Raw genomic sequence first — 12405 nt, forward strand, 5'->3', positions numbered from 1 at the left:
CCTCGGCTTTTTGCAATACGTCATCCTTTTTCTTTTCTTTTTTTTTGCTCGGCTCCCCCTCCCTCCGTTTGCTCTCGGCTCCTCCCTTGTTCCCTCCGTTTTTCTTCCGCATCACCAGGACGCTTTTTTGGGCAAAGTGAATGGATCTCCCGCGGAACTCAGGGCAAAGGGGGGCCCGATGAGGGCAATGGCTTCGCGGAGGCTTCGGGTGCCTTCTGGGCATGCGCCCCAGCTTGGCACATGCTCGCTCGGCCCGCGCGAGGTGCTCTGGGCATGTGCAGAAGCGAAATGAGTACATTCTGAAGCAGGGCAGTTTCAGCTATGACACCTGCAGCATGTGCCAGGAGCTGCAGCAGCAGCGGGAACAGAAGCAGCAGCAGCAGCCTGTGCGCGGTACATCTTCCCCTCTTCAGAGCGGTAAGCGGCAACAGCAAGCAGTTGGATCTTTGTGTGCCCCTCCTGCTTTGTATATTGTTCAAGTGGGTGCGTGGTGACCTTACACAGTGTGCATTACCTCACAGGTAAATATCAGCTGATCGGTTGTGACAGAGGCAGCAGCCAGAGCAGCAGGAGAAGCCAGCAACCCACAGAGCTTTTCTGGAGGTAGCAATTCCTTTCCTTCCTTCCTTCCTTCCTTCCTTCCTTCCTTCCTTCCTTCCTTCCTTCCTTCCTCCCTCCCCCCCTCCCTTCTTTTTTCCTTCCTTCCTTCCTCCCTTCTTTTTTCCTTCCTTCCTCCCTTCTTTCCTTCCTTCTTTTTTCCTTCCTCTCTTCCTCCCTTCTTTTTTCCTTCCTTCTTTTTCCTTCTTTCCTTCCTCCTTCCTTCCTCCTTCCTTCCTCCCTTCTTTTTTCCTTCCTTCCTTCCTTCCTTCCTTCCTTTATCCATTTGATCCCTCTCTCCTGTTTGCCAGACTTATCAAGGAGGCTAAAGTCTGCATTAGGGATGGTGTTTCCTACTGCAAAGAGAGAGTAATTCAGAACCAGGGGGGTGGTATTGGGAGAGATAAATAAATATTATTCAGAAATCAGCTGCATATGTAACATTGCACCGCAGTGTTGTTGGTGAGAATAGGTTGGGGACACCTGGGGAGTGGGCTGGGGGTAATTTCAGCCTGTTGCCAGTGTAGAGATGCCAGTCTGGCTTTCTATGTGTATTTTTTTGTGTGTGTGTGAGAGAGAGAGAGGAAGAGAAAGAGAGAGAGCTTGAGAAAGAAAGAACATTTGGAGAAGGAACCAATAACTAACCTAATTAGATTTGCTGCTGGTTCTTCTTTCCCGTGTTGCAGGAAAGCTAAACAGAGTTTGTCCACCCCCCTCCCTCCTTTCCATAAAGCACAATCAATAGGGAAAAATTAAAAAAGGGACATCAGCAGGTCTTGTGACAAACTAGCTTTAGGGCAGCCTCGCAGGTCCTTGCTGGCATTCCGGGTTGCTTTATAAAGCTTGGCAAGGCATCCAATTGTATGCGAGGAGAGATGCTCTATATGTGATACGTGTGGTGAGATGCTCAGGCAGGAATACATACAGGCCTATGATGACATCATCTCTTGGACTTTTGCTGTACTTCAGTGTTTGGGAGATAAGAGGTAGAGCTGGGAGCGTAAGAGAAACAGCTCTGGAATTCAAAGAGATATTCTCCCTGCAGTATGTTCCATTTTAAGGATAGTGTAATGGTACATTTGGGCTCAGATTTATATAAGACCTGTGGGTGCAGACAGAAATGTTGAATATTGTCATTGTGGGTAGATTTGTTTTTGCTTGTCATGCCTTCAGTTGTGTCTATGGGCTCTGCTAGGGGGTTTATACAGATTCTTCTACAATTATTTGTAATGTGAAGCCTGAATTTTACTTGGAAAAATAATCAATTCTATAAAGCCAGAAGTATATTTAACGATACCTTATTCCTTTCTTATGTGCTGAGTTTAGTAACATCTCCATTCACAAACTTCTGCCATTTGGAATGGAGATTGGACCTGCTAGATATCTTTACAGTGTAAACGTTTGCAGTTCAACTAGCATTTGTAACGTTTTGTGCAATGTTTAAAGATCCCAGTGGGAATGAATAAATCCTAAACTTTGTCAGCAAGAAAGATTTAAAAGACCTTTGAAAAAAATATCAAGGCAGAAAGCAATATTGGGGAGCTGTCTTCTCAGAAAGTGAAATTGCAAATTCATTCTTGTTATTGGATTTTTGTTTTTAGTAAAAGCATGCAAAAACATATTTAGTTGATTTTTTAATCTGTGAGTTAAAACCTACACAATGCAAATTGGAGTAATCTGTGTACATTAGCTTCTGTGCTTGAAGTTGACTTGTACTTGTGATTATAGCCTGAAGCTTTTAGCGGTTTCTATTCAACAAGACATTGAAAGTTCCATCCAAAACTGCCCTGTTTTAATAACTTTAGAAAGCTAGCACAGTCGTGGCAGAGGCATGATTATGATGGAATTGTTTAAAAAGTAATGTATTAGCATGTTGCGGGTGAGAAAAAGACCTAGATACCTGAATGGATTAATGATTATTGCTGAACAAGTTTTCAAATGTAAAAATCTATTTCATTAGATGCCTACAAAGATTAATACAGTAGAAATTATTTATTCTATAAATGAATTTTAAATAAAATACTGAGTTCTTCATCTTTTTAATTCAGAAATCTATGCAGAGAATCATTCTATTCCCTATTGCCTGAGCACTGATGTTATTTTCACAGTAACATATGCTATTTTGACACAAATCATTATATTTCAGAAAAGTATCTTGAACATTTTCTTTGATGGAGCAACTGGTCCTAAAATATATTTTGGAAATTATGTTATTTTCCACTAAAGATTTTGTTGGTCTGTTTAAAATGGTTATAGTCCCAGTTTAACAATCCATCTCCTCCATTTTTTGGAAGCTCATTGCAAATATTTGTGTTCATCAGTTGTAGTCAATAAATACACAAAAAATAAAATAGGCTAGACATAAATACAGACTTTCTATTGTTCTCTGTTAAGCAGCTCATTATTGTTAATAAAATAGAAATTCTTTTTTTACTATTAAAAAATGGGTTAAGATGAATGAAATTACCCTTTCCACTATTTTGTACATATGAACAATGAGAAGTATATTTGGTTAAATTTCTATTTCTGAGTAAGATGACTAGGGATGGTAGATTTCCAGGACAGAATTAATGCCTTTTGCTTTTTCATAAATAAATGCCTTTGGCTTATTCATTTTAATACCTGCTTCTGAAATCTGATTTATAGCACCCACAGTGCCTGATTCTTAGCACTGTTACATATTTTCTAAAATAGATTCCAGTGCTTCTTTTTTTAAAAAACTCACTCTACTACCACCCTAGAAGAGGAACTGGAAGAAATGACAAATATATGAAACAAATTTTAAAAAAATTCTTGAAGACTTCAGGATGTTGTTGCTGTTATTTTATTTATTTATTAAAAGTATAATTAGAACATGACAGAAGAGAAGTAAACAAGGATGAAAGGAGATAGGAACAGAGATGTCATACTTTGACAATTTCCAGTTTAGCAGACTTTGGATGCTTCGGACAAAATCTATTCTTTCTATTTCGCTAATATCCCATTTTCCATTTTACACCTGCATAATGCCAATTTACTCGTGTATAAGCTTCCATATGCTTTTTGGCAAACCTTTAAGAGTAGTGGACTTCCTTTCCCATCTTTAATCTGCTACTTCAAGACATGATTTCATGTAGAATTGGGAACATTTTTATAGGTGAATTGAAATATTTAAGTGCAATATAATTATGACGATTAAAAGATTATGTCTCATATGGTATTTGGTGCTCTTGAAAAGGTAACTTAGATTGATCAATAATGTTCTTGCCATAAAGCTTATGTTAAACTAGGAATGATCTCTCATGAGGATTACTACGGTCCTTGTAAAACTTGGGGTTATCAGGTCTATTGATTTGTTGTACATGGTATCAAGAAATATCGAGAGTTTTAGATGTTAATCTGAACAGAAAATGTACTGTTATTTGTTTTCATGAATCTTTAGGAGGCATAAAATTGAAATTATTATAAAATTGATCCAATGTTTACATGTGAATTAACTTGCATGTTGAAAACTTTGAACATACTACTTTAAATGTGGACTATATAAAATCCATATATGAAAGATTAATAAAACATTTCAATTAATTGCACTTCTTTTAATAAATTTAAAATTGTCCTAAATTCTGTGAATTTCAACTAGGGAAAAATAGTCTAAATGTTTTAAACATTTAATGTAATTTTGCTTCTGTCCTTGTAATACCTAAATATGAGGCTATTGATTTATCATTTAGACTGGTGTAATTCTTTCAGTTATTTAGCAATGTAAATGATCAATCAACAGCTCAAGGCTATCAGGGTTTGCTTGAGCGTAAAGTTCTATGTGCTTACTCACAGGACAATATGCATAGAATTGCCTATCTTCATTATCTTCATGAAGCTACTGTTAGTGTTAATTTATATTGATTTCAGTTAAGTTTAATTTACTGTAGTAGATGCATCAAGTGTCTACTACTGTCTTGAATAATAGATTCTACTTGGAAAATTTGAGTATAAAAATTTATTTGTAGTCCAAGATCAAACCAAAAGACAAGCAATCAGTTAGTCCTCAACTTATGATTACAATGAGCCCAAAATTTCTATTGCTAAGTAAGATAGTTGTTAAGTGAGCTTTGCCTTGTTTTACAACATTTCTGTTAGATGAATCACTGTAGTTATTAAGTTAATAACACAGTTGTTAAGTAAATCTGAATTCCCCATTGACTTTGTTTGTCAGAAGGTCACCAAAAGCGATCACTGCAATCATCATAAATACTTGCCCAGTTGCCAAGTGTCCGAATTTTGATCAAGTGACCACGAGAATGCTGCAATACTCATAAATGTGAAAAATGGTTACAAATCATTATTTTTAGTGTCATAATTTCAAATGATCCCTAAAAAATGGTCATAACTTAAGGTTGACCATATTTTTTGGAGTATAAGACACACCGGAGTATATGATGCACCTTAGTTTTGGGGGAGGAAAATAAGGGGGGGGATCTACCTGCCAGGTATTCATTTGTCTAGTGTCCTTAGTCTGGTCAGCTTCAGCACATCATTTTATTCCCTGGTTGTGGCTGAAAAAAACCTTTTTTGGACGAAATAGCAGTGAAAACAAGCCTGCAAAGATTTGGAGCTAGAAAAAAATCTTGGAGTAGCAATGAAAAAATTTAGCACCTTGTTAGGGCTGAAAAAAATCTTTTTGGGAGGGAATAGCAATGAAAACAAGTCTGCAGCCGGGAAGCTCATTAGTGCCTTGTTAGAGTTGGGAAAAATGCTTCGAAAAAGCTACGTTCAGAGTATAAGACACACCCAAATTTTCAGCCTCTTTTGGGTAGGGGGAAAGTGCGTCTTATGTGCCGAAAAATACGGTACCTGTACAATACAGTTGTGATAAAAAAGGATTTTAAAAATTGTGAGAAAATCGTAAAGCGTTGAACAGCTAACAATTAACAATATGAGGAACCAGATGGCTTCTGGCTAGATCTATTGATAAGAATTTTGCTGCCTTAGAGATTTCTGAAAAGTGGTCACCCAGGAAAAGGAAGTTGGCCTCCTGGTTGCAGTGGCAATTACAACTGTTAACAGAAGTATTAAGCTTTATCATCATTGGGTATACAGTGGACATTTTAATAGCACATGTGAGAGAGATTGTACCTCCGGGCCTGATCAGAAATAATTTAGGCTTTTGTCTGGGAGGTTTATATATCTACCAGTTGCTGTCTGATAGGTAGTACCGTAATTAGGGCCAAATTAAATAGTCTTCCGTATGGCATATATAACATATTAAAGAAATATCTAAGAACAGTCCAGGGAGAAGTGATTTTACTATAAAAGGGACACGGGCCTGTGGCTCTGTCATTTGCACTATCTGATCCCAAATCTCTATTTTAGTTCAGCTAGGGTTTATCAAGTCCTAAAGCAGGTAGCGCTGACAAGGTGAAACAGCAAAATGCAGCACGACCTTTCTTAAGTTGCTAAGTTAATAATATGGTCATTAAGTGAATCTGGCTTCCCCACTGTCAGCAGTTCGCAAAAGATGATCACAAGAGCCTGGGACACTACATCCATCAGAAATATGAACCAGTTGTCAACCATCAGAATTTTGACCATATAAATATGGGGATACTACAATGGTTGTAAGTGAGAAAGACAGTCATTTAGTGCCATTGTAACTTTGAAAGGTCACTAAATGAATCGTAACTCAAGGACTACCTGTACATACTATATAAAACTTTGTCGGACTAATGTGCCTCATTGTTGGACAAGAACTCTCTTCATCCCTAAAATTCTGAATCATGAAATTCACATATCTTAAGTGGTCAAGGTTGAGAAATGTAGGTTGAGAAATGCAGTACCTCAATGGCACTGGAAAAAGTGACCACTGAGCATTTTTCACATTTACAACTATTGCAGCATCCCCATGGTCACGCCATCAAAATTCAGACCCTTAGCAGCTGACTCAGATTTACAATAGTTGCAGTATCCTGGGTTTTGCGTGATCCCATTTTGTAACCTTGACACTCGGACAGTGAGGAGGTTGGGGAGGAACATGGGCCACTCCTGGAGTTTGGGGAAGGCTCTGATGAGTGCTCTGCGTCAGAGGCAGAGATAGGGCCAGGGCCGTCCAACAGTTATCAGATACTTGAGAGCAGTGAAGGGCTACCAAAATTTTTACTACCACACTGTGGGCCTGGCTTATGCAGGACACCCTGCATTTTCTTTCAACATCTTTCAGTGCAAATTGGGTGCTCTGGGGTGGAGCTCCATTTTTGCTACCTCACTGCGTCCCCGACCCCTGTCCAGGCAGCAGCCCACCCCTGTTAGGAATCAGAAATAAGTGGGGCTGAAGAACAGCTGGAGCCTGTTCCCGATGTTCACATGGGCAGAGCTGTGAGGAGAAGGGAACAATTAAGGAACAGAGGTCGACTCCGGAGTAAAGGCACAAGGGGAAACTAAATGGCTCCTCCCATAGGAAATAAATAAAGAAGCAAAAGGAGAGTGGTGTTTGCAGGAGACAATTAGTTTGTATTATTAGTGGGTAGATTTGCTTATTTGAGAGACTGTTTGCCAAGTATTTCCTTGCACACTGTTGTGTCTGGAAGCTCTCAGCCTGGCAACTATCCAAGGACTGAAAAGGTCTGTGGTTGCAATTCACCTTTGAAAGATTGTTTGCCGGGACTTTCCCGGATGTGAATGCTAGGAATTCACATTAGCCAAATAAAAAGGGTTGGGTTTTTTTTCAAGGAGTCTGTTTTCTGATTTTGTAAAGCCTAGGTCAGAACATGTAGAGATTCTAGGCTGATTTCTCTTTTGACTCCAGCCCTAGCCTTTGGCAATGTTTCTCCTATATCAACTGAATGTAGGAGGCAATGTAAGAGTTTCCATGTGCCATGTGAAGGACTGCTATAGCTATAGAGTATATTAGAAAATTGTTCTGTCGGGCTCTCTGGTAGACTCCTCCCAAAAATTCACAGGTACAAATTTCAGACACACACACATTTGAAAATTCAAAACAATGTTCTTTATAATGAAAATTCACTTAAACCAAGCCCTCTTTTGGTACACCAAAAAGCACTTGCCTCCAAACAAACTGGTAATTTGTACAAGTCCCTTATCAGTTCTGTGATACTTAGCTTGCAGCTGTGAGGCAATTCACAGTCCTTCTTTCACAAAGTGAAACACACTGTGCCCTTGTTTAGTAAAGCAGTCACGAAACACAACGATCAGATAATCCTCCACAATGACCAAACCCACAGGCTGCTCTTTATAGCAGCCTCACTAATTACCACAGCCCCACCCAACCACAGGTGGCCTCATTTTCTTTGATAATAATCTCTCAGTTGTTGCTCCCTATGCATCGCTCTCCGCATGCGTGGCTGTCTCATTAACTCTTGTTCTGAATCCAAGGAGAAGCTAGATAATTGATCTCCTTCTGAGCTGTCTGCCACACTCTCCTCCTCCCTGTCACTCATGTCTTCTTGGTCAGAGGAGCCTTCATCAGCAGATTCCACCGGGGGGGGGAGGCAAAACAGGCCTGCAGCATGTGGATGTCTCCCCCACATCCACAGTCCTTGGGGCAGGAGCTGGGCCAGAGCTAACCACAACAGAAAATATAACATCTCATTGTCAGTATGCATACCACAGGCAAAATACAGTATTTCAGGTTCAACTCCTGCATCTCTATATCCATGAATAATTTGACTTTTAAGCACTACCACCCCAATCATTTCAGATCCCATTAAGAAAAGTTCCTATAAGACTATTAGATTTCCTGAAAAGATCTGGACAATCAGTAGATAGTAACAAAGTAATACAGAAAACGCTGATTGTTTATTAATAGCCAGTGATTATCTTGATTTTGGGAGCCTGAGTTTGGTAGATCTTATCCTGTTTATAATTCAGAACAACTTCTGCCAACCAGCGCAAAGAATATGAAAGACTGATGGCTTGACCAAATATTAAGTAATTTTCAATTTTTATTTTATGAATGAACAACACAACCCTGTTTCTGTTGCAGAATTAAATCCAAGACAGAAAGTAGACCACCTGACAGCTGGAGCCAAAGAAACATCCTACATGGAACGGGTGAGTATCTCAATGACAGTATCATTTGTTACCAAAAGTAAATCACTTATGAGAAAATCTCCCAGTAGGAGAATTATAGGATACTTCAATAAGGCTGAGTCAAAATAAGATCTGCAGATATATTTGCAGAACAATTTTCAGCATTTCCAGTAAATACTTTTGATCAAATTTGATTGCATTTCTACTGTAACTGACTTTATCTGGGCACAAGCCACCCAGAGTCATTGATTGAGTTGGGCAGCCATAGAAAATAAATGAAGGCATAATTCTCTCACACAAGAATATTAAGAGCTGTAGTTGCATAGTGGTTAGATTGCAGTATGGCAGGCTAATTCTGCTGATTGCCGGCTGCCTGCAATTTAGCAATTCACTAGGCTTAAGGTTGATTCAGTTTTCCATCCTTCCAAGATCGATAAAACGAGGACCCACATTGTTGGGGGCAATATTCTGATTGTCTAAACTGCTTAGAGGGGTGGTAAAACACTGTGAAGTGGTATATAAGTGCTATTGGTACTGCTATACAATCATTACTAACCTTTTGTCTTTCTTGTCTCTTCATAAGGAATAAATAGTTGAGAACAAAAATACCTATCTTAATAAAAGTAATGTAATCATGCATCCAAATAATCACAATAATGACCTGTGAGAATCCACTGATACTCCTGAAATTACCTTTCCCCCCATTTTTAAAATCCTATAAGTGCTCCTTCATTTTTCAAAAGCTGAAGTGCAACATTTACTTGCACTTACTATGGGTAATATAAAGCAATGGAAAAGGCCACCTGTTTCTCACCTATCATACAGCTTTCAGTGAATGCACTGAAAGTTTAGCACTCAGTTGCCTGGAAATGATCAGAATTCATTCTACTTTCAAAGTTGATCAATAAAAACTCTATTTGTCTCAATTGTGTGTCTGTTATCATGAATGTTAATTTATGTTCCTAAATGTTCTTTAAGAAAGGCCATCTTATACTACAGTGGTACCTCTACTTACGGACTTAATTTGTTCCGCGACCAGGCTCTTAAGTAGAAAAGTTTGTGAGAAGAAGCAATTTTTCCCATAGAAATCAATGTAAAAGGAAATAATGTGTGTGATTGGGGAAACCACAGGGAAAGAGAAGGCCCTGTTTCCTCCCAGGAGATTCCTAGAGAGGCTCCACAGAGGATTTTTCCCGCCTTTTCTGGCACTGTTTCCTCCCAGGAGATTCCTAGAGAGGCCCCACAGAGACTTTCCCCCACCTTTTCTGGCCCTGTTTCCTCCCAGGAGATTCCTAGAGAGGCCTCACAGAGACTTTCCCCCACCTTTTCCGGCCCTGTTTCTTCCCAGGAGATTCCTAGAGAGGCCTCACAGAGGCTTCTTCCTGCCTTTTCTGGTTGCAGTTTCGGAGGCTTGGGTTTGTAAGTGGAAAATGGTTCTTGAGAAAAGGCAAAAAAATCTTGAACACCCGGTTCTTATCTAGAAAGGTTCGTAAGTAGAGACGTTCTTAGGTAGAGGTACCGCTGTACTTTGCACCATGCCCAGCATGAATTCATATAGTTAAAACATTTCTAAATCTCTTTGTTTTTGACAATCAGCGAAGACACGTGGGTCAGGATTTACTGAGAATAATTGGTCTCATTTAGGGGGTTAAATTATTTACAATAAATTTCAATTTCTTCCTTAGCTCCGGTTTACATTTCTTTACATACAAAAAGTGATTGGAATTTATTTTTCACATTGTCATCATAAATTCTACTTAAGATATAATTTTTCACCTTATTCCATCGTGCCATCAGCTTCTCCAATTTATTTTCATCAAAGTTATTTAATCTTATTTCCATAATTTCGAAGTGGATGTGGTCCACCATGTACCAGTACCAATTCCGGATTCTCCATTTATTGCTATCTTTCCACCCTAATACCACTAATTCTTTTGTAATTATCCAATTAATGTTTAGCATATTATTTATTTCATTCTGTACTTCCTTCCCAAATTTTTGAACTTCAACACATTCCCAGAGCATATACATAAAAACTCCTTTTATTTGGCAACCATGCCAGCAATTTCCTTTCCCTTTCCTCTGGAAGTGTGCTAGTTTTACTGGCGTGAAATACCATTTATGTGAGAATAATTGGTCTCTATAATAGGAATGACCAAATTATCTGCATTCTGAAGTGTGTGAACAGCCAAACATTGGTCCCTCTGATTGTCATTGTTTATGTGGATTCTCACAGCCATTTCTAAGGTCAGGTTGCAATTCAGCTTCAAACTAGAATTTCACTATGCAACATTATCTAGGGTTTCCCTTTTAATCATTTTCCTCATGACCCTCTCTGTTCAAAATTTTTATTCTCTTCATTTAATATCAGTCCGGATACTATACAATATCCATTAGGAACATTGTTCCCACGATAAGAGTTGAATTCTTACTCTGTGGAGCCCATGATTTGTTCAAACTTCTTTGGATGTGGGTTGATTGTGTTTGATAATTGAGATATCACTTCTTTTTCTGTCTGGTACTTGGGCTCATTAATTTATTTGTAAACTATGCATGTTGTTACACTCTTGAGGGATACCTGAATCCAGAGTTGTTGTATTTTTAATTTTTTAAAACTTTCCCCCCTTTTGCTACTTTTGTTTTTGCAAATGGCCTTATATACTGCCATTAATCAGAAGATGGAAATTGATTTACATATCCTTTGTATTAAAACATAATGGAAAAAAACCATTCATGAATAAACACATAAAAACAAAAATGGAAAGGCTTTAATTCATTTCTAAAAGCTAATATTTAAAAAGAAATCGAAGAGATATTTATGATTTGGAATGAAATACCAGAACTAAAAATTCTTGATTTCTGGTGGTGAACTGTTTAATTAGTAAAGCAGAGGCATTAGAGATGGGTGGTTTTTTTAGGTGAAGACCATAGACTGATTTAGATATATGATGCACTGTGGGACTTGTAGGTGGTGACTATCTCTGCCTTGTCTGATTATGCCTAGAATTACATCATTGCGCATTACTTACTACCTTGATATATGGGAAATACGGATATGTTGAAGGAAATTGTTGCAATGACTTTTGATGCTAACAGGTTTAACTCTTATTTATCTGTTTCTTGACTGCTGGAAATACACAACATTTAAATTGCATTTGTTTAGGATAACCCTGGCATAATAATGATATTCTATCCACCAGCTCTATAAGTTCAACTTCCCTTAGTTGCATTATCTGTATCTGGTCACATTTAAAGTGAACAGTATTATGACTTTAGTAATTCTAGAGTAAGTGAAACTGACACTAAATGTGTTCCGCTGTGCCTTCATGTTGGATATCTTCTGTTAAACTTATTCATCGGCTCATTTTAGATTATTTTAACTTTTATCTACCTCTTCAGCAGGCTGTAACATAAAGGATCGGATCAACTCCTGCATCAGTTTCAGTAGTCCAATTTATGCATTTACTAACCCCAAGACAGAAACAAAAGTTTAACCTACCTCATTTGGTATGAATGATTAAATATACAGTCCCAGCCATTTGGTCCCAGCCATATTCAGTTTTTTATATTACTTACCACTTTAATGCTTCCCTTATTTTGCTGCAAACTTGCCATTTTTACCTTTTCTAGCAAGCTACATTGAATACTAGATGTTCTATAGAGCTCTGTAGTTAATATGGACTTGAATGATGGCAACCTTGACATTAATAGCAGTTAATAGTGTTAATTGTATGTTTGCAAATGAATGGAAACATATTTCTATAACCAAGGGCATTTACTTACTAA

The 12405-nt window shown here is 38.2% G+C and overlaps 1 protein-coding gene across 3 annotated transcripts in view; it reads left to right on the forward strand.

Annotated features, from left to right (window-relative positions):
* The first annotated feature begins 323 nt into the window (after positions 1 to 323).
* Positions 324 to 12405, forward strand: part of DTNA (dystrobrevin alpha) — a 202305-nt gene continuing 190223 nt past the window's right edge. The window contains exons 1-2 of one of the 3 annotated variants that reach the window (XM_070747721.1): positions 324 to 417; positions 8573 to 8640. The gene's annotated coding sequence lies outside the window, so the exon portion shown is untranslated. Of the gene's footprint in view, positions 418 to 507; positions 522 to 8572; positions 8641 to 12405 lie in introns of those variants that run through there. The other 2 variants (XM_070747719.1, XM_070747716.1) reach the window with 2 other exon arrangements.

The sequence above is a fragment of the Erythrolamprus reginae genome, chromosome 3 (genome assembly GCF_031021105.1).
Source record: "Erythrolamprus reginae isolate rEryReg1 chromosome 3, rEryReg1.hap1, whole genome shotgun sequence".
Taxonomy (NCBI): Eukaryota; Metazoa; Chordata; class Lepidosauria; order Squamata; family Dipsadidae; genus Erythrolamprus; species Erythrolamprus reginae.